General features: G+C 38.7%; 1 protein-coding gene across 16 annotated transcripts in view; it reads left to right on the forward strand.

Annotated features, from left to right (window-relative positions):
• LOC127683526 (rho GTPase-activating protein 20-like) overlaps nucleotides 1-22,348 on the forward strand; it is a 626,457-nt gene that overhangs the window by 315,473 nt on the left and 288,636 nt on the right. The gene's annotated exons all lie outside the window — the stretch shown is intronic.

Consider the following 22,348-nt stretch of genomic DNA (forward strand, 5'->3'; position numbering starts at 1 on the left):
AGTTTCGCTGGGTATAGTAATCTTGGCTGGCATTTTTCTTCTCTTAGAGTCTGCATGAGATCTGCCCAGGATCTTCTAGCTTTCATGGTCTCTGGTGAGAAATCTGGTGTAATTCTGATAGGTCTTCCTTTATATGTTACTTGCCCTTTTTCTCTTACTGCCCTAAGTATTCTTTCTTTCTTTAGTACATTTGGGGTTTTGATTATTATGTGACGGGAGTTATTTCTGTTCTGGTCCAGTCTGTTTGGAGTTCTGTAGGCTTCTTGTATATTCATGGGCATCTCTCTTTAGGTTAGGGAAGTTTTCTTCCATAATATTGTTGAAGATATTTGCTGGCCCTTTAAGTTGTAGATCTTCACACTCATCAATACCTATGATCCTTAGATTTGGCTTTCTCATTGTGTCCTGGATTTCCTGGATATTTTGGGTTACAAGCTTTTTGCATTTTGCATTTTCTTTAACTGTTGAGTCCATGATTTCTATGGTATCTTCGGCATCTGAGATTCTTTCTTCTATCTCTTGTATTCTGTTGTTATTTGCATCTATGGTCCCTGATTTCTTCCCAAGGTTTTCTATCTCCAAAGTTGTCTCCCTTTGTGCTTTCTTAGTTGTTCCTACTTCTGTTTTTAGATCCTGAAAATTTTTGCTCAGTTCTGTCATTTGCTTGTTTGTGTTTTCCTCTAATTCTTTAAGCGATTTTTGTGTTTCCTCTTTCATGACTTCTGCCTGTTGATCAAGGTTCTCCTGTATTTCTTTAAGTGATTTTTGCGTTTTTTCCTTATTGGCTTTTGTATTCTCCTGAATTTCTTTCAATGATTTTTGTGTTTCCCTTGTAAGGGCTTCTAATTTTTGATCCATTTTCTCCTGAATTTCTTTAAGTATGTTCTTCATGTGTTCCTGTACTAGCATCATGACTAGTGATTTTAAATCCAAATCTTGTTTTTCTGGTGTGTTGGGGTATCCAGGACTTGCTAATGTTGGAGAATTGGGTTCAGATGCTGCCATAATGCCTTGGTTTCTGTTAGTAACGTTCCTACGTTTGCCTTTAGCCATCTGGTCTCCCAGGAGTTAGATGGTCTTATTGTCACTGGCTGGAGCTTCAACCTACTGTGGATCTTTAAGGTTATTTCTGCAACACTGGATGACTGGGTTTCTTCTGGCACAGATTACTGATATGCTGGCTTCCTCTTTTGTGCCTTTGGAGCCCTTCTCAATCTTGGCTCAAGCAATGCTATACTTAGGTTGTCAAGGTCAACCAGGTGTTCTCTGTCTGCTCTATTATGGAGGGAAGAAGTTGTGGTGGGGGTCACTCCCTCTGTTGATTCTCACATAGGACCCAGGTCCTACGATGGACTGGCTTGCAGATGAACCGCCTATGTGCTCAGTTCCTGAGTGCAGGAAGACCCCTGGTGGTTTGTACCACCAGAAATCTAAAGCTCAGGGTGTTACAGTACCTAGTGATCCTTTTGTGTCCCTGCAGACAGCAAATATGGCAGCGGGGCTTCTCTCCTTCCACACGGGCCCCGAGCCCGGAGAGCTGGCAGACAAAAGCCGCCTATGTGCTCAGTTCCTGAGTGGAGGCAGACCCCTGACGGTTTGCACCCCCAGAAATCTAAGGCTCGGGATGTTACAGTGCCTAGTGATCCTTTTGTGTCCCTGCAGACAGCATATTTGGCTGCGGGACTTCTCTCCTTCCACAGCTTCCTGAGCCCAGTGGGCTGGCAGACAAAAGTCGCCTATGTGCTCAGTTCCTGAGTGCAGGCAGACCCCTGACGGTTTGCACCACCAGAAATCTAAGGCTCCTTTTCTTTCTTTCTTACCTCCTTCCTTCTTTGCTTTCCTACCTCCCTCCTTCTGTCCATCTTTCTCTCTCTGTCTCTCTTTCTCTGTCTCTCTCTCTATGTCTCTCTGTCTCTCTATCTCTCTGTCTCCCTGTTTAACCCCCCCCCCCTCTCCATCTCTTTCACACTTTCTTTCAAGAAAGGACTGATCTCTCTATGGGGAACAGCACAACTGTGATCTCCTGACAGTTCCAGGTAAGCCAGAACTACATCATCATCACCATCATTTTACATTTGTATCTTCTCACCAAAAATAAAGGAAAGGGGAGTCAACTTGGCTAGCAGATAAAATTGATAAAATTAAATCATTAAAAACTCAAGTATGAAATTTCATCAGAAAGATGAAAATGGCCATCTTGTGGAACATCATGAAAGTAGCTTCTCCACCACCCTAACCTGACCTTAACACCACTTCTGCTTATTTCCAGCTCCTGAGTGCAGGAGTTACTGAGTTTAGGCAGTACAGAGTTTAGCATGGCAGGCAGGGACACACCTGGGGTCTGAAGACACGCAAGATCAACTGTCAGATTTAAGGCAGAAAAAAAGAAAGGAGAAAAAGACTGATCAAGGAATCAATAACTTTCAAATGGGCTTGGGTATTGGTAGTGGGAAAGGAGTTTCCATCCTTGGTGGTTAAAAGACACAGCCACATTGGAAAGTTTAAACTTTACATGTCCTGTTCACCTCTGAGACCTCAATATGATGGCCAGGAAAATAGGCCTCTGAGCTGGCATAGTGGCACAAGCCTTTAATCCCAGAAGACACAGGCAGATCTCGAACTGGAGACTAGCCTGCCACATATAGTGAGTCCCAGACTGGCCAGGGATATACAATGAGGCCCTGTCCTTAAAAAATAAAACAAAACAAGAAAAGGAAAAAAAACTCCCACAAACCAACAAAAACACAAATCATGCCTCTGATATCCAATCTGGGCAGCAGACCTGATTGTCAATCTGGGCAGCCAGGCTTCTGCATCTCCTCCTCCCTAACCTCACATGGAGGCTGCACTTGTGAACTCTTCTTCTCATCAGTGCCAGATGGAGCAGCACAGGCCTATGTATATGAGACAGGAAACTCCCTTCACCCATGCCTTTGACTGGACACCCGGCACCTGATCCAAAGTGTCCACTTCCTTTAGCCAGGCAGCATTCCCATTGCAAGGATAAGGATAACAACCCACCTACAAAGCCTTTGGCCAAAAATGTGTCCTGCCTATCAGATGTCCAAGTGTGTAAAAAAATCCCAACATAACAACAGCAGCAGCAGCAGCAGTAGCAAACACACTACTATGGATTGAATAATAGGTATGCCCACAAGCACTGATAGTGGGAGACTACAATACCCACCAAGGGACCTCTCAGAAATGGACAGGTCATCCAACAAAAACTAAAGAGAGAAATATCAGAGGTAACAGACATTATAAACCAAAGGGACCAAACAGATATTACAGAACTTTTACCCAAACACAAAAGAGTATAACTTCTACTTTGTACCTTAGAATGTTCTCCAAAATTGACTTCATATTTGGAGACATAGCAGGTCTCAACAGATGCAGGATAACTGAAATGAATCCCTGTACCCCATCAGACTACCAGGGATTAACTTTTACCCAAACACAAAAGAGTATAACTTCTACTTTTTACCTTAGAGCATTCTCCAAAATTGACTTCATATTTGGATACAAAGTAGGGCTCAACAGATGTAGGATAACTGAAATGATTCCCTGTACCCCATCAGACTATCAGGGATTAAAGATGAATATTAGCAACAATAGAAACAACAGCACATTGACAAACTCATGGAAGTTGAATGATTTTCCACTGAATAAAATAATGGATCAAGAGAGAAAAAAAGGAAGAAATTAAGACTTTCTAGAATTTAATGAAAATAAGTACATAATATACCAAACTTATTGGACACAATGAAAGCATAGTTGAGAATAAAGTTCATTATGTAATTCATTCTTATTGTAAGTTGGAGAGATCTCATACTAACAACCTGACAGCACACTTGAAAACTCTAGAACCAAAAGATGTAATCATACCAAAAAGCAATGCAGAGCAACATATAATCATACTGAGGACTGAAATAAACAAAATAGAAACAAAGATAACATCAAAAAGAATCAATTAAACAAAGAGTAGATTCCTTGAGAATATTAACAATACAGATTGACCTTTATCAAAGCTAATGAAATGATGGAGAGAGAACATCAAAATTAACGAAATTTGAAAGAAAAACATGGACTTAGATGAAACCAAGAAAATCCAGAGAATCATGAGGGCATACTTTAAAAAAAAAACAAACAAACAAAAAAAAACAAAAAAACCTGTACACAATTTTCAAATCTAAAAGAAATGGACAGTTGTCTCTATTGTCCTCACTTATGAAAGGTAAATTAAGATCAAATAGACAATTTAACAGACCTATAACCCCAAGTGAAACAGAAGCAGCTAATAAAAGACTACCAACCAAAAAACCTCAGGTCGAAATGTTTTTCTCATATAATACTACCAGACTTTCAAAGAAGAATTAAGAAAGGAGTTGGATATAAGATTAAATTTAAAAAATTAGTAGGCTTTCCATAAACAAATTACAAAGAGACTGAGAAGACAATAGTGAAACAAGATCTTTAGCAATTGCCTCAAATAATATAAAATACCTTAGGGTAACTCTAACAAAGCAAGTGAAAGACTTGTTTGATTAAAAATTTGAAGTCTTTGAAGAAATTGAGGAAAATTTCAGAAGATGCAAAGATCTCTCATGCTCATTTATCAGTAGGATTAATGTAGTAAAAATGGTCATTTGATCAAAAGCAATCAACAGATTCAATGCAAATCCACACCAATATTTTAACATAATTTTTATATATCATGAAAGAATAATTTTGTCATCCTATGGAAAACAAAAAATCAGTATAGTTAAAAGCAAGCCTGCATGATAAAGACACCATTCCTGATTTCCAGTTATAGAGGTATTGTAATAAACTCTCAAGTTATTTGATAAAATATATTATTTTATCAATGGAATCAAATGAAGCCACAAACAAAAATATGGACAGCTATGGATACCTGATTTTTGGTAAATAACCCAGAAATATAGAAGGAAAATAAAACAGTATCTTCAATAAGTGGTGCGGATCAAACAGGATGGCCATATGTAGAAGAATGTAAATAGGTTCATATTTGCCACCTGCACAAAATTCAGGTCTAAATGGATCAAAGATTTCATCATAAAACCATATATACTGAACATGAAAAACATGAAAGTAAGAATAGCCTTGAACTCATTGGCACAGGAACAACTTTTCTTGACAGAATTTCTTTAGCACAGGCATGTAGATCAACAATTAATAAATGGGATCATGAAACTGACTCGTTTCTGCACAGCAAAGCACAAGCTTACAGAATGAGACCATTATTTTTCACCAACTCCACATCTGATAGAGGACTAATATTCAAAATATGGCTTAGGCTCTAAAATCAACAATTGACAAATGGGACCTCATGAAACTGAAAAGCTTCTGTAAGGCAAAGGACACTGCCACTGCCAATACAATAAAACTGCAACCTACAGATTGGGAAAAGTTCTTTACTAAACCTTTGGATTCTGCTTTCTCCTTCCTCGCTATGTAGCCCTCCTGTGCCTGTCCACCAAACCTGGACTGTGGTCTCTGCTGGAATCAGAGACAAGGTTGCCTGGCTGAAGGCCTTCAAACATGTGGTGGCCGGACCTCACTTTCAACCTGTGCCATAACCACCTCCACCACTAACATCTGCATCTGGACCTTCTCCTTCATTACATTAATCAAGTCTGGTTATATGCTAGACTCTGCTGCTATTTTTACTTTGGTTCTGAAGTGTAATTATTTATGTCGATACTTCTCAATATATTATATTTACTCTAGACTGCTTGGATATTCTAGGATTACTTTTCTTCCATATGGTCTTTTGTATTATACTAAGTCTGTGAAAATTGCATTGAAATCAACAATGGGATTGAATTAATATATACGTTAAGTTTAATGAGATGTCTATCTTCCAAGATTTATTTATTTTTAATACATAGCCTAGACCTTAGTCCTATAAAAATATCTACAGGCAAAAAAGAATTACTTAATGTGGGTAAAATAGTCTTTCCCTGCGATTACACAATTTATTATCAGTAGCAAATGATCAGTCCTGAAACCATGCACAACTAAGACTATACTAAATAAGCAATCTATCTTTGAGTGTATACATATAGCAGCAGTTAATTTTAAAACAAAGTAGGACATGAGTTAGAAAGACAGCAATTTGGGGTATATGGGAGTGTTTGGAAGAAATTGAAGGGAGAAACGAAGCACTTGTATGATGATCTCGAAATTTACAAAAGAAAGCAAGAAAGCAAGAAAGGAAGGAAGAAAGAAAGAAAAGAAAGAAAGAAAGAAAGAAAGAAAGAAAGAAAGAAAGAAAGAAAGAAAGAAAGAAAGAAAGAAGAGCACAGATTTGTCAAAAATCAACTGTCTTCCTCTTCTTTAGTATTGATAAAGTTTTCATTATAGGCTTCTTTCATGTCCTTCCTTTTATTTACTCGTGTGTGTGTGTGTGTGTGTGTGTGTGTGTGTGTGTGTGTGTGTTTTACATGCAATACTTTCAGTGTGTTTAAAATTGTATTTAGGAAGGCTACTGTCTTATTCCTTTGTATTTTTTCACTTCACTAAGAATGATATACTCTCTGTTGTGGTTTTACTGCCCTGTAGAGAGTTCTATGTATAGAATTATACCACATGTAAGTGTGTATTCTTTAATTCTTTTTCTTTTTTATTATTCTATTTATTTACATTTCAAAAGTTACCCTCTTCCTGGTCCCCCATCCCTGAGTTTTTCACCCCAACCTCTCCCACATCTGAGAGGGTACACCTCCACCTATCCACCTACCCTCACCTCACCCTACCAGCATCCTTCTTCCCTGGGGAATCAAGTTTCCACAAGATAAAGCCCATCCTCTCCCATTGAGGACATACAAGGCAGTCCTCTGCTGCATATGTGCCCAGAGCCACAGACCAGCTCATGTATGCTCCTTGATTTTTGGCTTAATCTGGGAGTTTAGAGGCTTCCTGGTTAGTTGTCACTGTTGTTCTTCCTATGGGTTTGCTATTCGCCTCAACTCCTTCAGTCTTTGCTCTAAATCTTCCATAAGGTTCCCTGAACTCAATCCTTTAGTTAACTTTAAGTATCTTCATCTGTCTCAGGCAGCTGCTCTTAGAACCTCTCAGAGGAGAGCCATGCCAGGCTCCTGTCTGCAAGCACAATATGGCATCAGTAATAGTGTCATGGTTTGGTGCTAGCGCATGGGATGGATCCCAAGTTGGGCCAGTCACTGGATTGCATTTCTTTTAGTCTCTGTTCCATTTTTGTCCTTTAATTTCCTTTAAACAGGAATAATTCTGGGTCAAAAATTATGAAGATAGGGGGTTGGCCCCTTGTCTCAACTGGATGAGATGTCTATCTACCGGAGGGGATCTCTTCAGGTTCCATCTCCTCATTGTTGGACATTTCAGCTAATGCCATTCCCTGGTAGCATCTTAGGCCCCTAGGACTCTCTAGAGGTTCCCTCTGCCTCCCACCCGCCACTGCTGCATATTTTGATTCATTCTTCTAACCCTATGGGCTTCTCTCTTGTCTCCACCCTCCACACCTGATCCTGTCCCTTTCCCCACCCCTTTCCTTCCCAGGTTCCTCTCTCCCTCTGCATCCCATGATTATTTTGTTCCCCCTTCTAAGTGGGTTTGACTATCCACACTTGGTCTTTCCTTAAGTTCTTAAGCTTCCTGTGGTCTGAGAGTTGTATTATGGGTATTCTGAACTTCTTGGCTAATATATACTTATCAGTAAGTACATACCATCCAAGTCCTTTTGGGTCTGTGTTACCTCACTCAGGATGATATTTTCTAGTTCCATACATTTGCCTGCAAAATTCATGAAGTCCTTTTCTTTTATACCTCTTCATCTTATTTGACTATCTTATTTCTTTTTGATTACAAGCTCTATAATGACTAGAAAGTTTGTCATGTGTTTGGTGTATGTATGGGTAATGTAAGCCAAAGTTTGATTAAAATATCTATAAAGAAGCAACTTAATTAAAATTCCAAGAGCAGCATTTCTTGAAATACAGATATGTTTGCAAAGTTACACCATATACTCACAATTGTTTTCTGCTTATCATATGGGCCATTGTGAGGAAAGTAGGCATGAATCAATATAAAGTCAAACTCTGACCACTCAGAAGGAGCTATGGGATCCATTTGCATTAAAATAAATTCTTATCAGCGTTTATAGACTGAATGAAATTGTGTGGATTGTGTGGTTATTTTCTTGGGTTTCTGGACCAATTTCTCATAGTAGTAAAGCAAATAAACAAACAAAATAGTAAACAGAATGAGAAAATGATACTTTCTTTTGGTGAGGAATAGTATTTAGGTTGCTCCATAATTGTGCTTGGAAAAATCACATTTTTCCAAAATAAATGCGTAAGTGTAAAAAACACATGTTCAGTATTTAGTGTAATATAAAACATCCCAGACACTGCATATGCTATACTGATGTTTGTATAGAAACATCAGTATAGAAAGAAAATTTAACATAGATACCTACAACTTAGATCAGTCTTGGGTATCAAACTGATCTAAGAATACTGTGTGTGTGTGTGTGTGTGTGTGTGTGTGTGTGTGTGTGTAGCTTTTGCTACCCAAGCTATGCTCTGGAAATGGACTGCACTACTAGCCCACAATCAGAGAATATTGGATCAGTGAACCAAAAACACAGACACACACAGTTGTTCAATTTTAATTTGCCTTATTGACGCAATTTCTGGGTGCTACTTATCTCCCACCTGGAGAAGTATACCCTTCTCATTACTCATACCTCGGCACCTCTCCACCTGCCCTCAATTTAGTTGCTCACTTACCTTTCATCCCAGATCTACATTCCCAAGTTTTCTTAGAAGTAAGAAGAATCCTGTGGAGTCCTGGCTGGTGAGATGCAAACTCACAGAGCGTACCAGAGAAACTGCGCTGGCCTCTAATGTCTTCCCTTCTTTTCAGTGAGGAAGCTCAAGACTGGTACCTGGATAAATGACAACATATACCATGAAGAAGAAGGCAGAGAAGCTCTCCAGTATAATCCCTAATTGAAGTGGATCTGCTTGAGAGCAATGCAAATGATAGGCAATAGAATAACTCCATGTCTGTAAAAAAGGATGACCTTGTGTCCTGAGTACTAGTTATATACTCAACACATGAGAATGAATTTCATAGGAATGCATGTATTCCTTTTCATTTTCCAATCTCTATACAAATGGTTCAAAGTAGAAATAGCTCATTTACATTCAAAGCACAATTGGTTTAGGATTACTAAAAACATTCAATAGTTATAACAAAAGTGTGATCTGATGAATGATTCTAAGAAAAATATTTTATGGGAGAGCAAACGTGAAATAGTTGTCTTCTCCTTTTAAAAGTAGATTTATTTCTACTGAATATTTCTCATGTTTTTCTCAATATTTCTATGAGACCAAATTGTCCCTGAAAAACTATTGATTAACAAAGGTTAAATAACTAATACACATCACAGTGTACTCTTCTGTAGGTCAGAGTTTCTTGAAAGTTGGCTACAGTGGTACAACAAAATGGATATTGATTCTACCTGAATGCTTACAGGAAAACATACAACCAGCTGGCTCAACATTTCATGTTATTGGTGGGCCCTGCAGTTCATGTGGCAAACTATAGTTCCCAATGTGATGCTAAAAAAGATTAGGCCTTTTATCTCTATATTCCAGGGTCTTTGATACAGGAATTTACTCTACACACTATTAAATGGAAAGGTAAACAGAAATCTAAGCACAAACAATTTATCTACAATCGTGTACCACCTCAAGATATCCTATTGCAATTGTGCATGCAACAAAGCTTGTGGAAGGAAAGAGCTGATGTGTCATTTGCCTTAGGACCACTCCATGATATTTAATCCATACACTGTACTGTTTAGAGTCCCAAGGACCTGAAGACCATGAGGATAGATAGTCAAGGTTCTGTGGGTAAAACAAAATACTACTGGACTAAAAACCAAAGTATATTGTGATATCATGATTCCTAATGGTATTTTGTACTTATAGATGACTACATTGTTCAGATATCATCAGATAAGCTTCCTGATTAAACAGATGGTAAAAATATAAAGACCCACAACCACATATTGTGCACAGGGATAAGCCTTGGAACATTCAACCTAAAATAGGAGGTCTCAACAAAATCCCTTCTGTCAGAGGTCAGGTAAGCCTATGGATGTGGAGGAAGGAAGTATGAGAGAACCAGAGGTGATGAAGGGCACCAAGAAAATAAGGACTTCTAAAGCAACATGAGCACAACTCTTATGAACTCATAGAGACTGACGCTGTATTCACTAGACCTGCATGGGTCTGCACCAGGTACTCTGTGCTCATATTATATTACATTACATTACATTACATTACATTACATTATATTATATTATATTATATTATATTATATATTACATTATATTATATATTATATCAGTATATATTATATTATATTATATTATATATTATATTATATTATATTATATTATATTATATTATATTATATTATATTTTATCAGTATTTTCATAATATTCCTCGTGGTGCTAATGGATGGGTCTCTGTTCTTTGAACCATCTCTTGAGCTCTTTTCCTTCTGTTGGTTTGTCTTGTCCAACTTTGATATGATAGGTATTTTACCTCATATTTTATTTTGTTTTATTTTTTAAAATGTATAAATTATAGAATGAATAAATAAATAAATTAGCAAATGAGTGAAAATTTCCTCCTTGTGGGAAGGTTACCAAGTGAACTCTCATTTAAATATGCTAGGAAAGGAAAATCAATTTTTTCCATTGGAGTTATTCTGGGTATATGAAGGACTCCATGACAAACCACATGTTTAGCAGTATCAGAACAACATATGATATATTACAAGTCATTTTTATTTGTGTACAGCTCTGTTAGTTTGTGATTTACCTTTTTTTTCTTTTGGGTAGAATTTTATTGTGTTTTCTAGGTTTGGATGTTTGTTTTATAGGGTTCTGTTTGGGGTTGGGTAAAGGAATTTAACATAGTGTGGGAAGGGAGAGGGAAGAATCTAGAAGGACTTGGTAAATGACAAAAATATGGTGAAACATAATTAAACTTTACAATGTTTATTATGATAAAACTTGTTTTTTTAAATGTGAGGTACAAGATCACATTAAAAATAATGTGCAGGGAGTACCAATCTCTGGAGAACTTGTTCTAAATGGGATGCCTTTTTAAATATAATTTACTTCCTGATTGCTGCCTCACATAACATTTCTTTATAGATTCTGAGCTAAGAATTTTTTGTTTATATCTCTATCTCATTTATGAATTGGGTTATTTGGGTTATTGGTGTCTTAACTTTTTGATATATATGTTTGTGTTTGTGTGTGTGTGTGTGTGTGTGTGTATACATATATATAGGATATTAACCCACTATCAGATGTAGGGTTAGGGAAGATCTTTTCCTAATCAGTAGACTTTCATTTTGTCCTATTGAAAGTGTCTTTTGATGACTGTGGGGCAAAGTGGTAAGCAGGGATCACCAGAGTAGAGGATCACTTGGGACACACCTGGCCAGAACTCCACCTGCACCTAGGAAGTCCACAAGTGCCACAGCAGGACAGCTGGGGACCTACCCTGCTGGGGTAACCTGCAACTAGGGGGTTAGAGGAAGTCCTTACATCAGAGGGGTGACACTGCCATCTTTGCACCTGTGACTGTGTAGTAAGCAGGGATCACCAGAGTAGAGGATCATTTGGGATACACCCAGCCAGAACAATACCTGCCCCCAGGAACTCAGCAGCTCTACAGCAATCTGTGCCAGGAAAAGCATGTTACCCAGGGTTGCTGAGATAGGCTTGCAGGCACACAGGAGGGGCAAGCACCAGTCAGAGACAGCTGGACCAACTAACACCAGAGATAACTAGATGGCAAAAGGCTAATGTAGGAACATTGTTAACAGAAATCAAGGCAATATGGCACCATCCAAACCCAATTCTCCCACAACAGCAAGTCCTGGATACCCCAACACACCAGAAAGCAAGATTTGGATTTAAAATCTCAGGTCATGATGCTGATGGAGGGCTTCATGGAGGGCTTCAAGAAGAACATAAATAATGCCCTTAGAGAAATACAGGAAAACACATGTAAACAGGAAGAATCCCTTGAAGAAAGAAGGGAAAACACAATAAAACAGGTGAAGGAATTGAACAAAAGCAGCCACAATCTAAAGATGGACGTAGAAACAATAATGAAATCACAAAGGGAAAAAACACAGGACATAGACAACTAAGGAAAGAAGTCAGGAGTCATGAATCCAAGCATCAAGAACAAAATACAAGTGTTAGAAGGGAGAATCTCAGATGTAGAAGATACCATAGAAAGCATTGATACAACAGTCAAAGGAAATAAATAATGCAAAAAGCTCCTGACCCAAAACTTCCAGGAAATCCAGGACAAAATGAGAAGACCAAACCTAAGGAATAGAATAGAGTGAAGATTTCCAACTTAAAGGGTCAACACAATTATAGAAGAAAACTTCCCTAACCTAAAGAAAAAGATGCCCCTGAACATACAAGAAGCCTACAGAATTCCAAATAGATTTGACCAGAAAAGAAACTACTCCTGTCACATAGTAATTAAAACACCAAATGTACTAATAAAGTAAGAATATTAAAAGAAGTAAAGGAAAAAGTCAAGTAAAATATAGAAGTAGGCTTAATAGAATTACTCTGGACTTCTCACCAGAGACTATGAAAGCCAAAAGAGCCTGGGCAGATGTCGTACATTCCCTAAGGGAACACAAATGCAAACAGAAACTACTTAATCCAGTAAATCTCTCAATTACCATAGATGGAGAAGCCAAGGTATTTCATGAAAAAACAAATGTACACAGTATATTTCCACAAATTCAGCCCTTCAAAGGATAATGAATGGAAAACACCAATAAAAGGAGGGATACTACACACGAGAAAAAGAAATTAAACTTCTTTGAACAAACCCAAAAGAAGATAACCACACAAACATAAAAATTACGTCAAAAATAGCAGGAAGCAACAATCACTATTATTTAACATCTCTTAACATCAGTGAACTCAATTCCCCAATAAAAGACATAGACTAACAGACTGGATTCCTAAACAAGACCCAACATTTTGTTGCATACAGGAAATGCATCTCAGTGTCAAAGACAAACACGATCTCAGAGTAAAAGGCTGGAAAACAGTTTTCCAAGCAAATGGTCACAGGAAACAAGCTGGGGTAGCCGTTCTAATACCCAATAAAATAGACTTTCAACCAAAAGTCATCAAAAAAGACACAGAAGGACACTTTATACTCATCAAAGGGAAAATGTACCAGGAAGAACTCTCCATTCTGAACATCTATGCTCCAAATACAAGGGCACCCTCATTTGTAAAGGAAACTTTACTAAAGTTTAAAGCCCACATCATACCCCACACAATAATTGTGGGTGACTGAAACTCCCCATTCTCCTCAATGGACTGATCAGGGAAACTCAAACTGAACAGAGCCACAGCAAAACTAACAGAAGTTTGTCAAGTAGATAAAGAATTCTATCATCATCAGTCTGGCGGTTCCTCCGAAAACTGGGCACCTCACTTCCAGAAGATCCTGCTATACCACTCCTGGGCATATACCCAGAGGATTCCCCACCATGTAATAAGGATACATGCTCTACTATGTTCATAGCAGCCCTACTTATAATTGCCAGATGCTGGAAAGAACCCAGGTATCCCTCAACAGAAGAGTGGATGCAAAAAAGGTGGTATATCTACACAATGGAATACTATTCAGCCATTAGAAACAATGAATTCATGAAATTCTTAGGCAAATGGATGGAGCTAGAGAACATCATACTAAGTGAGGTAACTCAGACTCAAAAGGTGAATCATGGTATGCACTCACTAATAAGTGGATATTAACCTAGAAAACTGGAATACCCAAAACATAATCCACACATCACATGAGGTACAAGAAGAAAGGAGGAGTGGCCCCTTGTTCTGGAAACTCAGTGAAGCAGTATTCGGCAAAACCAGAACGGGGAAGTGGAAAGGGGTGGGTGGGAGGACAGGGGGATAGAAGGGGGCTTACTGGACTTTCGGGGAGTGGGGGCTAGAAAAGGGGAAATCATTTGAAATGTAAATAAAAAATATATCGAATAAAAAAAAGAAATTATAGTTCTATCCCTGAATTATGTTTAGATATTAGGCTGTAACCACCTGAAAACCATGTCTTCCACTCTTAAATACCTCTCTCAATGGTAAACAATTTGAGTTTGATTATATGACTAGTCTTCAACCCCATCACTAACACAAAAACCATGGGATTTGTTTTGACACACACTTCAGAAGTGAAAAGAAATAGGGGACAGTCATTTGCAAATTGGCATGGGATCAAAATGGCTGATGTCATCAACTTGAAAGCTTACATTGGGAGAGATGTTACTCTCAGAACAATGAGAGAGCCTAGGGCTGCTGAATGCATGGAGAAGCTTCAAGACAAGCTTGACTGACCTGTACCAGATGCAGAGCTACTGCTTGCACAGAGCCAAATCACTGTCCATCAGCAATGCCACAAGAACACAGAAGCTTGAAAACATATCAAGTGTGACTGGAGCTTATATGAATCTTTTACCTCTAGTGAGCAACATTGAACCCCCAATATGATGACTTAGTTGTTCTCAGGAATGGTCTTGGACTCACAAGTTATAAGACAATCAAACCCCAGGTTATTGGAACACACAACCTTTGGGGACTGCTACTGTATACTTTAAGGAGGATGCAGTAAAACGAGATAGATAAACACGGGCTCTACAAAGCCTTAAGTGCCCAGCCAAAAAGCCAGACTCTAAGTATCCCTATTATTAGCAGTGCCTGCACACAGAGGAAGAAAGGTAAAAACCTGGGCTTATGGGTTAATAAATATAGAACTGGCTCCATGTTTAGCAGCAAGTCTTCTACTAGCATTTTCTCTTCCTTCTCTACCTCTAGCATGTTTCGCCTTGGCTATCTCCAACTGCTCCAAGAAAATGTCTCTTAGGATGGTTTTACTCTCTGTTATAAGGACATGGGCTGGACCATTGGCAGTCCTCTGCTCCACAGGTCCAAGTGCCCTTAAGAGGTCACATGCTTTATCTTGCTTATGACTGTGACTTTTCCCAGGCACCTTACCTCTGAAGACTGTCAACAGAGCAGGCCTGCTTCCTGGGATATGTCTGAAAAGCCACTAGCTCCTGCAAGGTGTAGAATAGGAGCCAAGCATCCACACTGCTGGGGCATTCCAGGCTAGCACATGGGCCTTCTGTTTTCTGACTTGAAGGCTGGTTCTGATGCTTGAGCTAAGCACAAGCACAAAATGCAGATGTCTGGGAAAGGTCTAGCAAAGAAAAATGAGATTGTATATCTAACTAGTTCCTGAAAGTTTAGCTATTCAGTTGGGAGTAGGAAGCACAAATTGGGGAGTATGGAGGGTGAAGGAAAAGAACACAGAGCTCTTGTATAACCTGACACCAGAGACTACTGTGCACAAAGGTCCTGAAACTGAAGCATATTAACATGTTCTAGGATACAAAGAATCCAGTGTAGGTAGAGGTGACTGCGCAGCTGAGGTTAGGGAAATAGGGAGAACAATGTTCAATAAAAAAAAACAGTGGTAACAATTAGGCAATTGTGGCCTTTGTACTGGGTGCTTTATGCACTGGTCTTCATTGAAGACCTTCCTACTGCTGTGGAGACCACAGTCATGCCCATCCTCCTCTGCATACATTAGTTTGTCTTGCTTTCACTAGTTCTCTAGAACCACACAAAACAAGCACTCAGTAGCTTTTTCTTGACTATATTGGTCAGAATTCTGTTCCTAGAATTCACTTGGATTCACCATGAACATTGTGACTATCACCTAAATGGTCACCGTGCTTAAGAGTTTCTCCTTGCCAGGCAGAGGTGCCACATACATTTAATCCCAGCACTTGGGAGGCAGATTTCTGAGTTCAAGGCCAGCCTAGTCTACAGAGTGGGTTCCAGGACAGCCAGGGCTTTACAGAGAAACCATGTCTCAAAAAACCAAAAAAAAAAAAAAAAAAGAAAGAAAGAAAGAAAGAAAGAAAGAAAGAAAGAAAGAAAGAAAGAAAGAAAGAAAGAAAGAACAGAAAAGAAAAAACAATACAACAACAACAGAAAGAGTTTCTCCTCTTCTGGATACCATTTTCCAGATGTTTGGTTACTTAAAATTGCCATGTGGCACCTCTACAACTGTCAAATACACAGCTGAAGGCAATCTCGTGCACATCTGAAACCCACATATCCAACATTGGACTTGATAGCAAGCCAGATATCCATGGTGCTCTGTAGGCAAGCAGGCCACATGAAAAGTCCTAAGCAAGTGGTAGAAATGGGTAGTGAAGTGAGGACCAGTGGCCTTCAGCATGGTGTACGACCATTTTTATGAAGTGACTTGGATGCCTGCACTATGGGCATCAGGCAGTGCCTCAAATCCAGAGCACTTCAGTTTGCCCAAACATATTTCCCCATACAAATACACACAGTGAGTGGGGTTCTAGGTACTTGCTTTCCCCAGCCATTGATTCTGAAAACTGTTATATTCTCCATTTGAAAGGTACTGGTTGTACCATTAGGTGTGTGCAGAATGTTGGGTGTATCTGACCTTTCTCTAGACCTAAGTTCTCTGTAAAACAAGGATGATTGAAACAGAAAAAAAAAAAAAAACCAACAACAAAAAACAAAACAAAACAAAACAAAACAGAACAGAAACCTGTATCTTTATGTAGGTCCCTGGTCTTTCTTTGTGAACACATAAACTGGTTTGAGATCTCAACTATTGTGGGTAATAATATTGCAGTGAATATGGGTGTGCAGGTATCTCTGTGTAAGGAACAGGGTTGCAGGGAGCCACCTCTCAGCCATATTTACTGTGTCTGAAAACTGATACATTGTACTCACATATAACAATCTGGTGTGGCCGCCATGGCAACTTGCTTGTTTTCTGGAGCCCTATGGAGATGCTGTAATGCTGAGAGAGGAGACCAGAGCCTACTCAAGCTGCCCGCTGCTCTGCTGAATGAAACGGGCCACATCATGAAGAGCTCCAGCTGGGATCCAAAGAAAAAAGAAAAAGTCGAGGACTTTACCTGGTGCATCCACCATCGACCAAGGCTACAAAAACGGGCCAGACTGGAGGTTAGTGAAACGTGTGTGTGTGTGTGTGTGTGTGTGTGTGTGTGTGTGTGTGTGTACACGCCCGAGGAAGCATGCTCGCATCCGCTACCAAGGCTACAATAACGGCCAGACCGGAAGTTAGTGAAATGTGTGTGCGCATGCGCACAGGAGTGCACACCCCAGTGTTTGTAGACATTAGAATGCTAGCCCTTCTTGCCATCTACTGTTTTACTGTGAATAAACAAGCTGTTTTAACCTATCCTCACAGGCTTCCTTCCCTTCTTGCCTCTGCTCCATCCCCAATACAGATGCAGAATACTCTGTGATATTGTCCCATTGTCAAAGAAACTTACCTTTGCAGCAGACAAAGATAAACACAGAAAATCATAACTAATCAAAATGTAAAGCTGTGGAGCCCAGTTCCAGTTGCTACATCTACAATATAACTCCTGCACTTAAGATTTGAAGACTTTATGGAAGAGGGGCCAAGGACTGTAAGAGTAAGAGGAGCAGGGAATTTTCTGTGGCACTGTTACTCCTTGAAATTCAGAAGCTACACCCATGAGGTATCATTACTGTGGCTGATTAAACAAGACATGAACAAGGATGGCATCAATAGACTGCTAACATGAAACAGGTACAGCTTAGGAGCCTTCAACCCTACACAAAGAACCTCAGACAGCAAGGAATGGAATGGAATCTTCTTCACAAGGAAAGACCACATCAACTGGTTACCCAAGAGCAAATGATCAGCCCTAAAACACACACATAAAAGTGACATATAAACCAAGCAGACTGTATTTACATTTGAGCACACACATACACACACACTGAAACACACACATAACCACATACACACACATACACAAAGAGAGAGAGAGAGAGAGAGAGAAAGAGAGAAGGTTAGAGGGAGGAAAAAGCACAGGAGAAATTATGTAATTGTGTCAGAAAACCAATCTCCAAAAATTATATTTAAAAAAATCACTGGGAAAGTGACTATTTGTTGAAGAAAGAACAGGCTCAGAATTTTTCAATTTTATCAAAAACACTATGTAATCATCAATTTTATCATACATATGTTGAATGAAAATCTTGTTTTTCTAGATAATACCACCACTTCATTTTTCATTTATATTCTAAATGCATTTGTATGCCTAGATTTGTATCAGAGCATTTTCAAAAATATTAATTTATAAATTATTTTGTAAATTATAAATTATCCTATTTTATATCTGAGTGTTTTTATAAATAAACCCTCTATTTTATCAATAACACTATGTAATCCTCAATTTCATCATACATATGTTTTATGAAAATCTTCAGTTTAATCAGACAATGTCTCCACTTCCTTTTTCCTCTATATTCTAAATGCATTTGTATGCCTATCATTTTATCTGAGTTTTTTATTAAAAATATTCAATATTATCAATTATCCTATGTAATCCTTAATGTTATGATACATATGTATATGAAAAGTCTCAGTTTTATCAGAAAATGTTCCACTTCATTTTTCACTTATATCCTAAATGTATTTATATGTCTATTATATTTTCTGATTTTTTTCCAAAAAATCTTCAATATTAACAGTTATCCTGTATAATCCTCAATTTTATCATACATATGTTTCATGAAAATCTTCAGCTTTTTTCAGAAAATATCTCCACACCTGTTTTCATTTATATTCTAAATGAATATTTATTCCTAGCATTTTATCTGAATGTTTTTCCAAAATTTTTATATTATCAATAATTCTACATAATCCTCAATTTTTGATACATAAATTATATGAAAATCTTCAGTTTTAACAGAAAATGTTTCCACTTCATTTATAAATTATATTGTAAATCTATTTATATGCCTATAATTTTATCTCAATTTTTTCCAAAAAAATCTTCAATATTATGAACTGTCCAATATAATCCACAATTTTTTCACACACAAGTTAGATGTAAATCTTCAGTATTATCTAAAAATGTTGCCACTTTCTTTTTCAATTATCTTCTACATGCTTTTGTATGCCTATCACTGTATCTGACTTTCTTCCAAAAAAATTATATTATCTATTATCTTATGTAATCATCAATTTTATGAAACATGTTATATGAAAATCTTCAGTTTTTTCAGAAAATGTTTCCACTTCATTTTTAATTATCTCCTAAATGTATTTATATCCCTATTATTTTCTCTGAGTTTTTTTTTCCAAAAATCTTCAATATTACCAATTATCCTATATATCCTCAATTTTTTCACACACAGGTTAGATGAAAATCTTCAGTATATTCAAAAACTATCTATACTTATTTTTCGATTGTATTCTAAATGTAATTGTAAGCCTTGAATTGTATCTAAGTGTTTTTCTGAATAAATCTTATATTTTATCAAAAAAAATTCACTGGGAAAGTGACTATTTGTTGAAGAAAGAACAGCCTCAGAAAAGGTCTAGGACCAAAATACATAGTAAGAAAGTGTAAGACTGTTTCCATAGAATGGGAACTTGTTTGGGGGCATCAGGGATCAATGGTCAGGTCATTTAGTTCAGTAATATTTCCTCAGGAATCAGACTCCTTGTGGAGGATGCTAGTGAGTCACATTGAACCACATGTCTGTGGCTCAGTTGGTCTTGTCAGAGAAACTCTCAGGGATACTTCTTTGCTTTCTATATTTTAATGTCAGAATTTATATACATATATTTCTATACTTTTCAATCACAGATAAAATACTATGAGCAAAACAGCTTACAGAAGAGTGTTTCCTTGGCTTACAGTTACAGAGGAATAGAGGCCATCATGGCAGGGAGGCATGGCAGCAAGTGACAGGTGTGGAGGCTGAAGCAGGAAGCTGAAACTGATCACATCTTCAATCACAACCGTCCCCAATGGAGGAACTACAGATAGCACCCAAGGAACTGAAGGGGTTTGCAGCACCATAGGAGGAACAACAATATGAACCAACCAGTCCTCCGAGAGCTCCCAGAAACAAAACCATCAACCAAAGAGTACACATGGAGTTTCCCATGGCTCCAGATGCATAGGCAGCAGAGGATGGCCTTGTTGGACATCAAAGGGAGAAGAGGCCCTTGGTCCTGGGAAGGCTAGATGCAGCAGTGTAGGGAAATACCAGGACAGGGAAGTGGGAGAGGGTTGATTGGGGAACAGGGGTTGGAGAGATGAGTTGTGGGATTTTAGAGGAGAGTGAAAAGGAAAGAGGAAAACCCTTGAAATGTAAATAATGACTATATGTAGTAACAGAGAGAGAGAGAGAGAATAGGAACAGACCTTGTGCACTAGCTCCACACCCAGTCCCAAAACATCCAGAGGAATAGACTCCTAAGTACTTTAATATTCCCAGGTTCATAGGTGAGGAGGCCATAACATCTGTCCCAACACCCCAACACACTAAAACCATGGGTTACAGGGACCAGCTAAATCCAGGGACTCAGGAAACACAACAAGCCCCCACCCCCAAAACCCCTCACAAACACCCACCCCATGCTCAGCCAGTAGCACAGGTTCCTTCTGGTCTGAGTCAGTGCCCTGAACAGACATTTGGTGTTAGCTCCACACCCAGTCCCACATCATCCAGACTCCTTGGTGCTGTAACATGCCCAGGATCATAGGTTCTCTAACAGGCACAGGATTACAGGATCTCAAGAGCTTGGCCACACCAGGATTTCAGGATCCTAGATGCAGCTTGAATCCCAGGAGCTCTAACACCAAGGGTCTCAGGATCAAAGGATCTTGGAATCACAGGATCATAGAGACAACTGGGCAGATGTCATACAGACCCTAAGGGAAGACAAATGCCAGTCAAGTCTACTATACCCAGCAAAACTCTCAATTACAATAGAGAAACCAAGATATTCCATAACAAAATGAAATTTACACAATATCTTTCCAAATATACAGCCCTGCAAAGCATAATAGAAAACTCTAACACAAGGAGGAAGATTACACCTAGAAAAAGCAAGAAAGTAATCATCTTTCAAGAAACCCTTAGGAAGACAACCACAAAAGCATAATTCCACCTCTAACAGCAAAAATAACAGGAAGCAACAATCACTTTTCCTTAATACCTCTTAACATCAATGGACTCAATTCCCCAACAAAAAGAGATAGACTTACAGACTGGATATGTAAAGAGGACCCAGCATTTTGCTGCATACAGAAAATGCTCCTCAGTGACAAAGAGAGACACTACTTCAGAGTAAAAGCCTGGAACAAAATTTTCCAAGCAAATACTCCCATGAAACAAGCTGGAGTAGCCATTCTAATATCAAGTGATATTGACTTTCAACCCAAAGTTATCAAAATAGTTAAGGAAGGACACCTTTATACTCATCAAAGGAAAATGCAGAAGCCTTGCAGAGATCAATGCTAATTCTCTGCTTGCTGTCATCCTGGGGACACACAGCATTGCACCCTGTCTGAGGATTCTGAAAGAGTCTAATGAGGCCCCACTTTGGGAGAACATCCCTCTCTCCTCACTTTGCTCTCTTCCTGTGTTGTGACACATGCTACTTAAATACCCTTGGTACCTAGCTCTCAGAGAAGAAAACAGATCACCCATTTCTGGGTAATTATAGAGCAACCGAATGCCCATTTACCTACTGTGTGATAAACAATAGACTATATTAATGATAACCCATTACTACGCATTATACAGTATCATTTGGCTTTTGATGATCTACTGGGGTCTCACCTACTCCTTTCCATATGAAGCATTTCATGGCAGTTTACATCTTTCCCCACAGAAGTTGTGTCACTTTCCAAATGAAACTATTTTAAGAAAGTGTTAGGGAAAGTATGAAGACGTGGTGTAAAGCTTATCATGCCAACCCAAAGCTAGCATTCTAACAAGCATCTCTCCAGACATTTCTGCTGTACCAAAGGCTCAACAGGTTTGTTTTATGATGTGCATTAGTCTTATAGCATCATCTATGAAAGGGCAAACCTGGAGGCCAGCTTTCCTGAGAGAAATGCTATTAACCCTAATCTCCCTCTATGGCTGCCTATTCTGTCTGCTGCTTGGATGCATTCATGCTGCCTACTGAACTTGAAACCGTGGGCTGAGAATCCTGATGCAAATTCTATGCTGGGTGCCAGAGCAGAGTTTGCCCAGTCCATGGTGAGTCTTCAGTGGGCCAGGGAAGATATTCCCTCAGACTGTGAGATCTGCTCAGCCCATTATCTTAGCATAGG

Source organism: Apodemus sylvaticus, chromosome 4, assembly GCF_947179515.1.
Source record: "Apodemus sylvaticus chromosome 4, mApoSyl1.1, whole genome shotgun sequence".
Taxonomy (NCBI): domain Eukaryota; kingdom Metazoa; phylum Chordata; class Mammalia; order Rodentia; family Muridae; genus Apodemus; species Apodemus sylvaticus.